The sequence below is a fragment of the Ictidomys tridecemlineatus genome, chromosome 10 (assembly GCF_052094955.1).
Source record: "Ictidomys tridecemlineatus isolate mIctTri1 chromosome 10, mIctTri1.hap1, whole genome shotgun sequence".
NCBI lineage: Eukaryota > Metazoa > Chordata > Mammalia > Rodentia > Sciuridae > Ictidomys > Ictidomys tridecemlineatus.
Window position 1 is genome coordinate 141133280 of NC_135486.1, and position 17392 is coordinate 141150671.

At 44.1% G+C, this 17392-nt stretch overlaps 1 protein-coding gene across 31 annotated transcripts in view; it reads left to right on the forward strand.

Moving 5' to 3' along the window:
* Rbfox1 (RNA binding fox-1 homolog 1) overlaps positions 1-17392 on the forward strand; it is a 2023047-nt gene that overhangs the window by 1491151 nt on the left and 514504 nt on the right. The gene's annotated exons all lie outside the window — the stretch shown is intronic.

Below are 17392 nucleotides of genomic sequence, written 5' to 3' on the forward strand. Positions count from 1 at the left end.
GTGTCTGTGTGTGTACATGCAAACGAAGACCAAAGCGATTCATGTCTGAGAGATCTAAGGAAAGGGTTTTTTTTTTAATAGTTATTAGTTTTCAATAGGTTTATTTTTTTTTTCTGTTGACCTCTATTTGTGACTACGCATATTGGTTTCCCACTTGCAGTGGCAATACAGTTTTCCTGGCAAACATAGGTTAAAAACGAGTTGTTTTAAAGATAAATATTAGCTACCTGATGTGATAGATTCCCCTCAGTTAGGACAAAGATGGCGACAGCAGAATGCAAATGACCGAAGGTTTAGAAACATGGAAATCGTGGTTCTAGCCTTGTGAAAGATGCTGTACAGCAGATCTGCGTTATCAATATTTAATTTGCCAGTTAGAAGCAAGTTTCTCATTTCTGCTAGATACAGGAGCGATATGGATTGCAAAATGCAAATTGCTAATGATCCTCTTGGCTTGAACCCATGGCCTTCATCCGGGTATCAGATAGCTCAATTCCAAGCATGCCAAGAGATGTGCTATCAGAATCCCTGCCTCTCAGCACCCCTGACCCCAAGGTCCAGGCACACTCCTCAGTGGCTCTTAGGAGAGCAAAGAAGGAAGTATAGCCCTCCCCTTCCCTTTCCTCTTTGGTCGGATTTCACAAAATTCATGATTTCTTGATGATATTTTCAGGATGGCTCACAGTAAGACACCCGCCTCCATTTAGTTATTTATTCAAGGGACTTTTTTTGTTTTTTCCCTGAGCATTAACCAAATGTCAATCACTGTGCTAGGTAGTGGAGATATAATGATACCATCAACCCTCCCTAGTTCTTGTTCTCCAGAACCTTGCAGGATGACAGAAAAGGCATGCTTTTGTCAAACAGTTATGACAAAATAATGCATCTGCGAGACTGGCAAATACCGGAACCAGGCGTGGCTCCTGGACCAAGTTGACTTTGTTGACCTCCCCTTATCCAACCCACCAGATGAACACATCCTGCGGGGGTCCCTTCCTGAAGCACCTTGGCCCAGGGCCACAACCCCCTGCAGTGCGCCTTTCTGTACCGCTCACCTTTCCCTGCACCCGCGGCGACATCTGCTTGCCAAGAGCCGGTTGTCCGGGTTCCCAGAGCTGCTCCTGTCAGCTGTTCTTGTTTTGGTAATTACATTATTTAGTGGAATATTATGTAAACTGGTGAAAAATGAGTGCAGTAAGAAAAAGAGCTACTTCTGTGAAAATCAAGTTAAATGCTCGGGAAACAGTCTATGAAAGCAAGCCTCAAAAAATTAGTTCAGTTAGCCCTGGGTGAGGGGGCTGAGATAAGGGGGAGATCCAACCCTCAGAGACCTGGAGAGGGGGTGCAATCAGGATCTCCCAGGTGGGTCTTGGTGTTCTCACTCCACTTTATGCAAAGCCAGAGTGATACAATAGATGGCCAGCTTCCCCCCCACCCCCCAAAAAAGAGCCGGATTCTGACGGTGTTCATATCTGCAGGCCGCAGGGTTTCCATCGCATCTACTCGACACTGCTCTTGAACCTGAATGTAGTCATAGATGAAATGATGGAGGCTGGGTCCCCAAACACTTATTTATTTATAAGAAGAGGATATGGGCCCGACATGGTGGCACACACTTGTGGTCCCAGTGGCTCGCAAGGCTGAGGCAGGAGGATCACAAGTTCAGGGCCAGCTTCAGCCACTTAAGGGGTCCTGAGCCACATAGTAAGGCCCGAAGAAACTTGGCGAGACCTTGTCTCAAAATAAAAAAAAATAAAAAGGGCTGGGGAGGTGGCTCAGGGGTTCAGGCCCCTGGGTTCAATCCCTGGTCTCAAAACAAAAACAAATACGAGACAAACAAACAAACAAAAACAACCCCAAACAAGAAAACCTGGCTGTGGGCCACAGTTGGCAGAATCTGCTGGAGTGTGAATGTTCCTGAGGGTCACATGGGAAGGGCAATGAGGAATTGCTCTCTGCAGAGAAACCACTCAAAGAAAATACCTTCGATTAGAAAATGGACAAGTGGATGAATGCACGTTAACATATTTTACATTAAAACAGAGGTGGAAGATACGTGTTTATCACTTTAAAACTGACTCCGTCCTTTGGAAGATGTGCAGTTCACTCCTTCCCGCGTTCCCCGGGGAGAAAGCTCGTGAAGTCTACATGGCTGAGACCAGGGGTTGAAACACCAATAGCATTAGCTTTTTTGTGTCCCCAGCCTAATGACTGAACCTATCAATCTACCGTAGAAGAACAAATTAATCCCAGCTTACTTTGGATCCCCTCAGAAAGTAATTTCTGGGAGTTGCTACAGGGAGGGAGCGAGGGAGACATTTTCTACAGTCCTGGAGCTTGTCTCCAGCCAATAATGGTTTAATTGTCCCCAAAGAATTCATTTTCTTGACAAAAGCCTAGTGACTTGCTTTCTTGGATAGCTGTCTTCAAAATACTCCCTCTGGAAGCATGAACCGCAGACGCTCCCATTTACATCCAAAAGATCCACAGCAGAAATCCAGGTTTGGTAGGGACTTAGAGAGAGGAACCTCAGGACCCAGGCCTGAGACTTCCATGGATAATGTCCCTGACTCCAAATATGTCCCATGTGTGTTTGTCTGTGTGTCTGTGTGTGTGTGTGTGTGTGTGTGTGCGCGCGCGCACACACACGCATGCATGCAAGAAGAAAATTGTTGGCTTTAGCTGAAATCCATTTCATGAACCCATGTTTGCGGTGGTCTGTAAGCAAATGGGTTTTGTCTCAAAGTGGTTGCCTTTCTAACTTGTAGGAACTGCAGAAACTCAGTCCACCAGATAACCTCCAAAGACAGCTGCCCCGCTCAAATCGAATATTCACAAATGCACAAAGTATGTGTAAAAGAAGCCCATCCTCACCCAGGCCTGCGTTCTGCACTCTTCCTTATGATCTCAGTGCCTCCTGATTTTGCTAGAACATTAATTAAAGAGCACAAAGGGAGGGATCAAGGAACCAGCCAGCTAGTTTCAATTTATAATTTCCCCAACTTCATTGTGAGCCATGAATGAGCAAAAGGGTGTCCAGGTAGCCACCTTCCCTCGTCTGTGCTGCTGAGCCCTGCAGTGCACCTGGGTGTTAAGGACCCTCTCCTTGTGTGAGTCTCCCCAGGCAGTTCAACACTTCCGGGGCTGGGGTGGGGGTGGGGGACACCAGCCCCATCACATTGAGGTCCCTTGGCCTAATGCTTGTTCTTCCTCGTCCTTGCATTAATTTTAGCCCATTATCCCCAGTCATCAGACCCCTTTCCAGGGCCAATCTGTTCCATTTCTTGTTTTATCATTAAGTCACTATCAAACAGCTTCGAGCAAAACCACTAATAATGCTGACATTTCAATTTGTCATAGCTGCTCTTCATTTCTGTGACGGATGCCTCAGCCAGGAGGACTTGTCCTCCCTGCTCTGTTCCTTGGAGATCTAAATACCATTCCAGTGGGGGAGGGGGCCAGGAAAAGGGAATGGGGGAGGGGGCCAAGAGGGCACCTGCAGTTTCCTCTGTGCAGGGGTAGGAGGAGGCAGGCAGGGGGACTGAGGGAAGAGGAGAAAACTTTTTTCCTGTGATGCACGTAAACCCCACTATGGCCCTAAGGAAAATAGGCACAAGACAGCTCAGCCTCTTGTCTTCCTTTGAGGCATGGGATAAACCTCATTTAGCTCTGCATGTCTGTGGGGGCGCGTGTTGGCTTGTTCCCACCAGCCTGGGGTGGCCAGCATACCCTTATCCTCTGGGGGCGAATCCTCCCGGCTGGTGGGCAGTCTTGGAGGGGTGCTGAATCAAGGCGCCCTTCTCTGGTCACCAGAGGCAGATTTGGCCAAGGCTGGCCGATGGCCTCTCCCTGCTGAGCCTGGGTGTGGAGTCTGCAGATGCACGATGGGGGAGAAGTGGGATGGAAGCGCTGGAGTTGATTCGTTTCCCTGCTGATGTCCTGGTTAGATTGACTGAAGAGGGAGCTCCCAGGGCTGGACTCCAGATCCTCCCTGATTCCCCTCTTTATATATTTAAGCCTGATTATCCGTCCATCCATCCCTGGAGCTCTCTCGTATCCTTTGAGTGATCTATTTCTGCTGAAGTTAGTCAGAAGCCGTTCCCTTTTTTCCATGATCAAAGCATGCCTACTGATACTCTGGGGAGAGATGTAAACTTGGAGAATTGCAGAGAAGAGTTTGGCGGGCGGCTTGCTAAAGCTGACTCTTCCTCGCAGGCTGGGAGACTTCCCTGCTCATCGGTGGCTTGCCCTGCTGTCTGGTGTCAACAGCCAGGGACAGGGGCCACCAGTGCCTGCCATGCAGACACAAAGGCAAAGGGGTTTATTTATCTGCCCGTGCCCGTTTCCATGAACCAGAGAGGCATGGGGCTGTTTTGGGGTCTTTGTGGCTTGGTCCTTGGCAGAAGTAAGACATTGCTTCCGGTCACAAGGGACCTCGCAGATCCCTGCTGATCGTGGGCGATCTGCGATCATCAGCCTGTGCTCTGAGAAGTTAATCCTTCTTACAGTACCCTTCAAAGGCCACCCAGGAGCTTACCAAAAGTACCTTTCCCCAACTCCCCTCCGACTAATGGGATAAAGTGTATGGAAGTGGACCGCGGAGCGAATCCATTCCTGACCCATTGCCTAGACAGCAGATTAGAGGGTGAGAACTGAGAACACTGATTTTAACACTTGGCTGGCAAAGCATTTGATGTCTGAGCCTCACACTGGATCACCAAGTTGTTATGGGCTGAAATGTGCTCCCAGGGACCCCATGGTTGAAGTCCCCCCTCCCTGAACCTGCAGTGTGATTGGATCTGGAAACAGGGTCTTTTTTTTTAAACCCAGGGCTGCTTTCCCACTGAGCCACATCCCCAGCCCTTTTTATATTTTATTTACAGACAGAGTCTCGCTGAGTTGCTCAAGGCCTCACTGTGCTGTTGAGACTGGTTTGAACTCACAAAACTCCTGCCTCAGCCTTTCAAGCAGCTGGCATTACAAGGGTGGGCCACCTTGCCCACCTAGAAACAGAGTCTTGAAAGAGGTGACAAAGATAAAATGAGACTGTGTGGGTGGGACTTAGTCCAAGATGAACAAGGTGAACTTACAAGCCGAGAGGAGGACATAGACACGCTCAGCGGTCCAGGTGAGGGCACAGGGAGAGGACAGCATCCGGAAGAACAGAGGCCGGAGAAGAAACCCGCCCTGCAGATCCTTGACCTGAGCCTTCCAGCCTCCAGGACTGCGAGCAAGTACATTTCTTTTTTTAAGCCACCTGGTCTGTCATAGTTCGTTATTGCTGTCCTGGTCTTGGAGAGTCTGAGACATTGCTATTAAAAAGCAAAAATAAAAACTAGCAAACAAAAAATATCCTTAAAACTGTATAGTTGATTCTGACGTGTATTGGTATCCTTGATTCAATTATAAATCCTTGACTCTTTTAGATTATTGATATGTGTTTTAAAATTTGTGTGTATATATTATCTTATTTAAGACAAAGCTGCTTTCCTGGAAGTCAGGGGTTATGTCCTGGGCTCCCTGAGTCTCACCTTGGCATTTAGCCCTGAACTGGGACAAGCAGGTCTTTGATTGGCAGGCGTGGGCTGAGAGAGGAACCAGTGTGCGTGTTTGTTACAACCCTCATCACTTGGTTCCGTCTCTGGGTTTTACAGGCTTCCGAGAAAAAACTTCTGCATGGAGAGTCCTTTGTAACCTGAAACCTATGAGAAAGCAATTGGCATCCGCAAGGTTTGCATCCTGATCTTCCGTGTTTTAGCATTTCCAACTTATTTCGGACTTTGCTTTCATCCAGCTCTCTATACCAGAAGTCGCCCACGTGCCCTTGGAGAGGTGATCTGATGAAGTCAGATTTCCTGCCTTTGTCATTTGCCCCTCTAGCCTTGAAGCACCTCCCCGCTGAGGCGCTCCACTTCTATCCACAGTGTCGTCCCTGTGTCCCTGCCGCCTCCTGTGATCCTCAGGTTGTTTGTGATTCTGCATGTGTTTCCAGACCCTCCTCGGCAGCACATCTGCCATCTCTCTAAGACACTGGCCCTTTTAATAAACCTCTCTTTAAAATGCACAAACAAAATATCGATGGTATACATCGTGATGTTCTCATGTCCGTGTGTGTGTGCTGTGGAGCGGTCCACTTGAGCTAATTAGCAACTGGATTCGCTCACATGTCATTGTCATTTTTTTTTTCTTTTGTGGTGAGAGCCCTTGAAATCACTCTTAGCAGGTTTTAGGTGCGATACCCGGTTCTTAGCTGTGTAACAACAGATCTCTGGGACCTTTGTCCTCCTTTCTAACTGAAATGTCATGTTCTTGTCCAGCATCTCTTCATGGCCTCCTCTCCACCCCAGGAACCCCGATTCTGCTCTCTGCTTCTCTGAGAGCCACTTCTTTAGATTCCCCGCATGAGCGTGATGGTGCCGTGTCTGTCTTTCTGTGTAGGGCTGTGAGCTTTGTGTCCCCCCACCCCACAGTAGCCTGCTGTCCAGTTCCCTAGCCAGGGAATAGTAAATAACTACTGTTGACCACTCACAGGGCCTCAGCTCACTCCAGGGGAAAACATGCTTCCTGAATCCCCCCAATGCTTTCTGAGTTCTTGGTAGCACATTCTGGGGAACCTTAAAGCTTGATTCATCGGACCCATCTAACATACTACTAAATGCTTTACATGTTGATGCATGAGAAGATTCCCTTCAACCTGCACTTAGGGAGCAACGAAGAGAGGTTAAGAGTCTGTCCCAAGAGGGCTGGGGATGTGGCTCAAGCAGTAGCACACTCGCCTGGCATGTGCATGGTGCTGGGTTTGATCCTCAGCACCACATACAAATACAGATGTTCTGTCTGCCGAAAACTAAAAAGTAAATATTAAAAAAAAATTTTTAAAAAAGAGTTTGTCCCAAGAATCACACCTGACGTGGAGCTGGAATGGAACCCAGGCCTCTTTTCTCATTTCACCACTTGTTCTGACCCCGTGGCAAGCTAGCCCACTGCCTTTCTGCACCCCTGGATCATCGGAGCTCAGGGTAAAAATGCAGCCACTTTGGGAAGAGGGGCTAAAATGCTCAGCCCCACAGTAAGGTTTCGGTGCCAGGAGAATACGGGTCTTTATGGCTTTGGAGTGCGAGTTTAGCCCTAGAATTGAGGCCAAGTCTTTGCAGATTCCAGTTAATGACAGCCGGAAGATGTCTCACCTGGTTAATTGAATATTTAAGTAGCTACCAAATGAGCCAGGTATTTTATGTGCAAATTTCAGGTGCTGCTTGTTAATTTCTTTGACAGCTACCTCCTTGAGCCTGACTAACAAATAGGATTTTTAAGTGTGGACATGTTTCTAGAATAGTAGCCCTTAGTAGTCTTAGGAATCAGTGTGTTCCTGTTGAGGGTCCTGCCAACAGTGAGTGAATGGGTGGTAGAAATGGTTTTTCTCAGCATGCTGATTTTCTATGTAGAAATGAAAAGAAAATACAGAGATTTAGATAAAAAATGGGAAAAGCTGATTTCAACCCTGAGCTGGTGAGTTATAGAATATGAGTTGGGCTTCCTTAGCTGGCATATATTGCTGACATCATGCAGTATTTGCCTTTTATTCCCAGCCATCTGGAACCCAGATCACCTGTTTTCTAAAAACCGACCCCGGTCAGGTAGTGATTTGTATATGGAAACCACGGAATCTGCCATTCCAAAGACATACGGAAGTGAGTCTTTCTGACTCCAATAAACAATAGCAGACCAAGCACACCCCACAACTACTGTAGGTCAATAATAATAAGCGAAGCCGAGGCCACAGGGAGTCCAGGCCAGGCATGGCCACAGTGGAGTGCACAGGTCCACCTACCACCTTCCGTGTCTGTGGCACCTGCCCACTGCTCATGGCTCCCCGTCTGTCTGCCGACCCCAGGAGGCGGTCTCCAGTGCTTAAGCCGGAGTCCTTCTGGACAGCCAGGGTGCACATTCAGAGTGGTGACTGTCGTGGAAATCTGTTGGAACTGGCTTTCCCTTGCCGCCCTAACAAATTGCCACAGTGGTCACAGGGGTGGGGTCTCACTGGGCTCAAACCAAAGTGCAAGACTGGAATCCTCAGGCGCCTCCCAGCGGAGAATCCATTTCCCTGCAGGTTGAGGACTGAGGTCTCCATTTCCTCCCTGGCTCTGAGCCGAGGGCCAGTCTGGGCTTCCAGAGGCTGTGCCCACCCTTCCCTCAGGGTGGGTCTTCCCGGCCCCGCTCTGCTCTGTGGCAGCTCTCTGGGTGATTCCTCTTCTGCTTCTCAGGGCCCATGTGATTCCCCTGGGCACATCCAGGTCATCTGGGATGATCTCCCTATATTGAAGTCCTCAGCCATAGTTCTGTCACTTGAATCCCATTTGCCATGTAATGTGACATACCTAGGTGTAACACCGTGGGCCACCATCAGAGTGTCCTACTCACGAGCTTATGGCACAAAGCAAGGCAGTGACAATGAGAAACTTATCACGAGAAGCATTTAGAGATGTCACCTAAGTGTTGAGCAGCTCAGGAATGAGCGTGAATGGCTGGTCCTAGGGCTGCTGGAGACGCCCACAGCAGACGCCTGGGGTCTCGACTTGCTTCTGGTCACTCCCATCTACATGCCACAAGCTCCTGGCTGGGGACCTCAGTCATCCTCATCGTAGAGGCTGAGACTCTCCAGTTGCCCGTGGTGGGCGCTTCTTGCCAGAGCACCCAGTTGGCCTCCTCCTGATCCATGTCTCACTTTTCCATCCTCACCTGGTATTTTCTTAGATCATTTCCCAAAATGTACAATTTGCCCTCGTGTTTTACTCCAGCTCGGCTTCTGGGAGAATTCCAACGAAAATGGAGCCATCACTGTAATCACGAGGACACCATCACCTAACAATGGCAGCGAGTGGGGTTTGCTGGCTCCTGGATCTTCCCAGCGTGCTGGCCTGTCCGCGATGGCTCTTTTGCTTTCCTTTCTTTTCTCTCGTGGAGAATACACCATTGCTGCTCTTGTGGGAATGCTGGGCTTATTGAATAGGTTTGAAAGCATCTGTGCTTGATCATTCACTCGTATTTTGGTTCCCGACAGTCAGGAGGCTTCCCTGATAGGGTGATTTGGGGTGCGGGGTTGTGATGGGGTGATATCCCACCACGAGGCGCCAGCGTCCGTGCCGCTCCGCTGTACACCACCACATCTTCCCCAGTGTGATTTCTCGTTTGCAGCTTGCTTTTAAGAACATGGAAGCTCTCTGGCTAGAAAACCTGAAGATTTCTGAAAGCTTATCTGCCTGAGATTCCTACGTGTGTGTGCACACTCAGGAGTCTTCTGCTGAGAACCATTTGTCCACGTAAACTCCGTGGACAATTTTCCTAAGTGTGGTTTTCAGTGATGCTGCACTCTTAATCTTGATCGCATATGCATTCTGACAACTTTACACTGCAGGCATGTTTTTACAGATGTCTGAATTAAACACTGGACTCTTTTCAAGGGAGCAGAGTCAGTGTTTAAGTGGTTCTGATTCACCTGCCTGAGCTCATTTACTCCCAAACATTCTAATGCAGAGCCATCTCCCTCTGCATAAAGCAATTTGGGAGTATAGCCCCAGGAAACGCAATTTTCTAAATAGCCAAGAGCAACATGCCCGGTACATTTCCCCAAACCTGCCATGAACTAAATGTATGAGACTTTGTTGTTCCTCCCCCAGCACCCTTAGCCACTCCGGTGGTACAGATGGAGAGACAGGAACTAACGATACAGACACCATATCCATGATGGTTGACAAAACCAGAGCTGACAAGAGCATGCTTGGGAGGAAGGTGACGATGAACCAGTGAGCCGAACTCAACTTGGATAGTTTTGCTCAGAGCAGCCTATTGTCAACTTGTCCTCTGGCTACAATTGTATAAAAGAAGAGAGTCCTGGTTACACTGCTGAGTGTATCCCCGGGTGAACACACCTTCTCCTGCAGTGTGTAAAACGAGGGCCCCATCTGGTGAAGACGGGTATTACAGGTCCTTACACGCTGACCTCTGCGGCTACTCCAGGGCTTCAGTCCTGAAAAGTGCTGGTTCTTTGGCATCAGAGAATGATTATGTTGCTGTAAAATAGTTTATTGAGCATCTACCACACACGTTGTTAAAAATGTACAAACGTCTTGCTGGCAAGGGCTGTGTAGTTTTCTAGAAGGCATGAAATACATATATAAGTAATGTTAATGCAAGACAGAATAAAACATAATTTGTTAGACACATGGAAAGGTATCACAAGAGCTCATCGGCTCCTTCCAGATACAGACCTTTTAAGATATTTTAAAGGAGAAATACTGTCCCCAGCTTCAAATATTACCTAAGTTCTCAGTCTTTGTAAACCAAGTGCTGCTTTAAAAAAAAATAAACAAATTATATATATATATATATATTTTTTTTAATTGTCCAAAGACCTTTGTACATGGTGGCAAGAATCAAACCCAGTGCCTCACACATGCTAGGCAAGTGCTCTACCACTGAGCCACAGCCCCAGCCACATTCTAACTTCAATATCACTGAACCTTAATATGCGCAAACCCGCAGACATCACCTGGCCCCTGCGCACACCCACAGTCTGCTCTTGCTCCCTCGTGATGGAGCAGCTTCCAGTTCAGTTGCTGAGGCCAGGAACCCCCCGCCCCCCGCCCGAGCTCTTCACGTCCTCTCCACCCTCTCCTTTCAGGTGGGATCCCTAATATCATCCAAGTCATGAATTCCACCTCGAGTCCACTGTCCCTCACGTGAGGTCAGCATGATTTCTCATCCAGGCCACTCCAGGGCCTTTCAAACTATCTTTGTTCGTTTCTCGTTTTGTTTTTCTTCAGGGTAAGCACACAGGAGCTCCATTTACGACGGGTATAATTATTGATAGCATCTCCATCCCTCCCAAAGAGGTCCTGGCTTGGAGAACAAATTATGATCATCAGACTTCCATGGGCTTCTTAGGGCCAGAATGACCTTTCCAGAGCTTAATTAACGCTGCTCTTACTCTTCCCATGTCAGCTTGCTGATCACCTTCATTGCATGTACCCACGATCCGTAATTCTCTGGCTTATTTACTCGTTGGCTTGTTCACGGTCTCTCCGCTACTGCTGCCCCACTCCCACTGGATCTAATTCCCTTAGGACTGGGACACTTCTCATTTGTGACTATTCTCCATGCCTATAGCATAGTAGGAACTAAAAAAAAAACGTTTTCAAGTACTGATGAAGAGGACATTTGATTGCTACACAGTGAACGGGAGCACCACACATGGCCACTGCGTGATTTGGCCCAGGATGACCCTTTACCTACAGAGCTGCCCTAAGACTAGATATCAGAACACACAAGAGGATGTGCTGCAGGCCAGGGTAGAATGACTCCCATCATAAATACATTTAAACTGGACAATACATGAAGCAGAAGTTTTCAGACATTGGGTTCCATGTGGTGCAGAGCTGGACTCCTTCAGAGAATAGAAATGTGAGGTGAAGGTCACATGAACTCATTCTATACCCCCGGAGATGTGTCAGCCGTGGGTGGGGCCAGGTGCACTGACCTAAGGAGGCAGAGGTGGGGGCAAGGGATCATGAAGTGGCTGGAATGGGTGGAGTGGGTATTAGGGAGGAGAGGGTGAGTGGGAATGTCTAGGCCTTTCTTGCTCATCCATGTGCATGCAGGGCCAGGCTCTGTGAGTCCCAGCAGAGAGGGAGTGCAGAGGCCCAAGTGGAGATGCCGAAGGCTGTGAGCGTTCATTTGAGGTTCAAAAAGGATGACAGCTTAGGAGTCAGCAGCATGCCTTGGAGCAAGAGTCAGCAAACCATGCCCCACAAGCCATGTCTGCCTGTGGCCTGTCTTTGGACAATTCATGGGCAAGAATACTTTTTTGTTTCTTCTGCGTTTTGCATATAACTGTATTATAATCATATGTAGCCGTGAGACTTCTTGGTTGCATATTCATAGATGCACACAACTTAACCATGTGATTTGGCCAATACCATTCCCAACATTTCCCCCTCCCCCATTCCCTCTCCTTCCCCCTCCCCCATTCCCTCTCCTTCCCCCTCCCCCATTCCCTCTCCTTCCCCCTCCCCCTCGTCCTTTTCCTTTACTCTGATGATCTCCCTTCCGTTTTCATGAGACCCCCTCCCCACCTTTCTTTCCCTATTTCCTCTCTACCTTGACTTTCTGAGTTTGGCTTGTTTTGCTTAACATAATATTCTCAGGTTCCATCAATTTCCCCTGCAAATAGCATAATTTCATTCTTTAAGGCTGAATAAAACTCCATCATGTAGACACGCCACATTTTCTTCACCCATCGTCCATCCACAGACACATAGCCTGGTTCCATAACACGGCTGTTGTGAACTGTGCTGCTATAAACGTGGGTAGGCACGTGTCACTGGTGTGTGATGACTTCCATTCTCTAGGACAAATACCCAGGAGCGGGTGTAGCTGGCTTGTATGGTGGTTTCATGCCTAGTCTTTCTAAGGAACCTCCATACTGATTTCCATGGTGGTTGTACTAATTTACAGTCCCACCAATGGTGTAAGCGTGTTCTTCTTCTCCACATTCTTTCCAGCATTTATTCTCACTTATACACTTGATGGCTGCCATTCTGACTGGGGTGAGATGAAATCTCAGTGTAGTTTTAATTTACATTTCCCTAATTCCCTAATGATGTTGAACATTTTTTCACTTATTTGTTGGCCATTTCTTTGAAAAGTACGTGTTTAATTATTTCACCCATTTACTACTTGGGTTATTTGGGGGTTTGAGTGTTAAGTTTTTTGAGTTCTTTATACATTCTAGATATTAATACTCTGTCAGAAGAATATGAGCAGGATTTTCTCCCATTCTGTACATTCTCTCTTCACATTCATAATTTTTTGCTTTACTGAGCAGAAACTTTTTAATTTGATGCCATTCCCTTTATTAACTATTTACATTATTTCATGAGCTCTAAGGGTCTTATTGAGAAAGTTCTTGCCTGTGGCTATATTCTGGAGTTGACCTACATTTTCTTCTAGGAGTTGAATATTTTCTGGTCTGTTTCTGAGGCCTTTGATCCATTTTGAGGTAACTTTTGTGCAGGGTGGGAGATAAGGGTTTAGTTTCATCGTCTGTGCATAGATAACCAGTTTTCCAGAACTATTTTTTAAGAAGACTGTCTCTTCTCCAGTGTATGAGATCAGGCACCTGTGTCAAGGATCAGATGACTGTAGATGTGTAGGTTTGTCTCTGTGTCTTCTATTCTATTCCATTGATCTTTGTGTCTATTTTTCTACCAATACCATGCAGTTTTGTTACTATGGCTCTGTAGTACAATTTAAAATATGGTGTTTTGCATTGATATTTTGGCTTAGAATTGCTTTGACTGTTCTGGGTCTTTTATTCTTCCAGATGATTTTTAGGACTGTTTTTTTTTTCTATTTCTGTGAATAATGTCATTGATATTTTGATGAGGATTGCATTGAATATGTCTGTATTTTGCTTTTGGTAGTATAGTCATTTTAACTTTATTAATTCTGCCTATCCATGAACATAGGTCTTTAATTTCTTTCTTCAATATTTTATAGTTTACATTGTAGAGATCTTTCATCTCATTGGCTCGATTTATTCCTAGTTTCTTTCTTTTTTATTTTAGGTTATTATGAACTTGTATATGTTAGTTTTTAGTTTTGGTGTTGATTTTTAATTTCATTCCATTATGATATATTACAGAGCATTAGATCTATTTTTTTGTATTTGCAAGGAGTTGTTCTGTGGCCTATAATAGAATCTATTTTGGAGAAGATTCCGTGAGCAACTGGGAAGAAAGTGTATGCTACTGTTGGATGAAGTATTCTATGGATGTCAATTAAGTCCATTTGATTTATAATAAAGTTTTTTTTAATCCGAAGAATATTTAGTGAGTTGCAGTATCTTTTTGACCTATCTACTATTGATAGAAGTGTGGTGATTGTTTTCCTGATTTCTTTCTCAATAGATTCATTATTGATTTTTGTATGTGGATTTTGTAAAGTGCCACTTTATTGAATTTGTTTATGAGCTCTAGACATCATCTTGTGGAGATTTTTGGGCATTCTACTTATAGGATCATGTCATCAGCTGAGATAATTTAACTTCTTCTTTTCCTATGTGTAACACTTGTAATTCCTTCTTTTGCCTAATTTCTCTGGCTAGAATTTCAAGTGCTGTATCAAATAGGAGTGGTGAGAACAGGCATCCTTGTCTTATTCTGGATTTTAAAGGATAGGATTTCAGTTTTTTCTCCTTCACTATGATATTGGCTTTGGGTTTGCATTATAAAGCCTTTATGATGCTGAAGTAGACTCCTTCTATCCCTAGTTTCATCAGTGGTCTTTATTTTTTAAAAATCATGGATGGGTGCAGAATTCTGTCAAAGGTCTTCTCTGCATGTATTGAGATAACTAAATGATTTTTGTCCTGAATTCTGTTTATGTATGAATTGCATTTATTGACTTGTGTATGCTCAACCATTCTTACAATCCTGGGACTAAACCAACTTGGTTCATGATGCAATCTTCTTAGTCTGTTGTCAAATACAATTTGCTAATATTTTATTAAGAATTTGGCATCTAACTAAGCACATCAGGGAAATTGGTCTGTATTTTTATTGATGCGTTCTTATCTGATTTGGGTATGAGTGTGATACCAGCTTCATAGAATGAATTTGGAAGTGTTCCATCCCTTTCTATTTCAGGGAATACTTTGAGGAGCATTGGCATTAGTTCTTCTTTAAAAAGGCTGGTAGAATTCAGCTGAGGATCCATCTGGTTCTGGGCTCTTGGTTGTTGGCAAGGTTTTTATTTCTGTTCCTATCTCATTACTAGTTGTTGGTCTGTTTATGTTATCTGTGTTCTCTTGGTTCAGTTTTGGCAGGTAATGTGTGTCTAGAAATATGTCCATTTCTTTTACGTTTTCTAATTTATTAGAGTAGAAATTTCTCTAAATAATTCCTGATGAGTTTCATGTGATTTCTGTGGTAATTTCTTTTTTTCATCTTTAAGTTTTAAATTTTTTTTCTTTTTCTTTTGTTTATTTTGCTAGGAGTTTCTCAATCTTGTTTATCTTTTCAAAGAACAGATTCTTTGTTCCATTGATCATTTATATATATATATTTAAATTCTGTATTTAGTTGATATTGGCTCTGATCTTAGTTATTTCCTTTCTTCTACTGGCTCTGGAGTGTTTTTGAGATACCTTATTAGTTTTTTATTTTGTTTTCTTTTTAATTTGGGATCTTTCTGATTTTCTTCTGTAGCATCCAGAGCTATATACTTTCCTCTTTAAAAATGCCTTCATGCTGTCACAGAGATTCTGTCAAGTTGTATCTCTAATTCTCATTTCTAAATTTCTTTTTTGATTTCTTTTGTCATACATTCATCATTCAAAAGTGTATTTTGTTCAGTCTCCATGTTTTATATAGTTTTTAATTTTGCTGATGATTTTTAATTTTATTTCATTACTATATGTTACAGGACTTTAGATTTATTTTTTTTTATATTTGCAAAGAGATGTTCTGTGGCCTGTAATAGAATCTATTTTGGAGAAGGTTCCTTGAGCAGCTGGGAAGAAAGCGTATTTGACTGTTGTTGGATGAAATATTCTATAGATGTCAATTAAGTCCATTTGATTTATAATAATTTTTTATCAGAAGAATCTTTAGTGAGTTTTAGTGTCTTTTGACCTATCTACTATTGAGAGAAGTGTGGTGACATCATCCAGTATTATTGTACTGAGTCTATCTGAGTTTTAATTCAAGTAGTATAATTAGGTGCACCCATGTTTGGGGCAGAAATATTTACTATCATTATATCTTCTTGTTGGATTATTCCCTTTACCCGTATGAAGTGACCTTTGTGTTTTATCTTCTGATTAATTTTGGCTTGAGGTTTGCTTTGTCAGAAGTGAGAGTAGCTACTCCTGCTTGTTTATAGGCTCCATTTCCATGGCACATTGATTTCCATCATTTCACTTTCAGCCTGTGTCTGTCATAGAAACAAGACTATTATAAAATTGTTTTTAAAGGTTGGAAAAAATTATATATGACTGAGATCATATGTTTCCCACAAAACCTAATCCTTTATTTATTTATTTATTTTTGGTCTAGGTCTTTTTCAGAAAATGTTCGTCAGTCCCTGACCTATAGCAAGGATCATGCCTGAATACTTTGGGCAAACCAAACTAGACCTTCCCCCAAAACATGGCCTGATAGAGCTCAGCTCTTCTGCAAGTTATTTAAGTATTTCTAGAACAAAAATCAACCACCATTTAAATTTAGATAACATAATTCAGAATCCTTACAAGGTTTCCAACATACTGACCACCCTGCAGTTGCAGTGCCCAACATGACAATAGAAGTAAACAATAGATACGTGTAGAATAGAAAACCCATAACATAGAGCAAAGGGTGGACCAACCACAGCCTGTGGACTCCCGTGTCTTCCTGTATATATTCCTGTTTCTTTGGAATTCAGCCTTTCCCATTCATTTCCATATTGTTGTCTAGTTTTTACTGCAGTGACATAAATGAATGGTTTCAGTAGACACTACAGGCCCCCAAAAAACCTCAAGTATTTACTTCCTGGTGCTTTTAGAAAATATTTGTCAGCACTGAGTATGAAAAGAAATCAGAAAAAGAAATTACAAGATGACTCAAATGTTGAAATTCAAGAATATAAGGACTTGTAAACAAAATGATAAATATTGAAAGTCTTAGAGGGAAAAAAAATGAACCTGAGTTTCCAGATGGGTAATTTCAGAAATCAAATTAAAATTACAATCGAGCCAAACTGAGATTCTAGAACCAAGATGTATATGAGCTGACATGCAAACATCGGATTGTAGAACGTGGAATTAAGAAATTAGTAATCTCGAAGACAGAATAGAACCATAGAAATGAGGAACTGAGAGGAGGAAGATATTGAAAAAGAATCTTTTAAAAAGCCCTCAGCAATCTACAAGAAATATCAACCACTGAAATGCATAAAATCAGATTTCCAAAAGGACAGGAGAGAGGAAAAAGAGGACAGAAAAGTAGTTGTAGAAATAAAGGTGAAACGTGTCCAAATTTGGCAGAGACACCAACTTACCAATCAGAGACTATGGGGTGATGTTGGGGAACAGTACAAATATAAAGAAAAAGCATACCTAGGGTGATTATAAAGAAACTTCTCCTAAACAAGAACACAGACAGTGAAGCTGCTTTCAGAAAAAGAGATCTTTACCTGGGTACGGTGCACCGTCTGCTCTCTGGAATGAGGATGCATGAAGGAGTTCCAGAGAGCCATGATCCAGTGAGAGGTGGTGAAGGCTTCAGAATTGGGAATGGAGAGTGGGAAGAGGTGAAAGGCACACTTGCTGGAGTTAGCATCCGAGGGACATTAG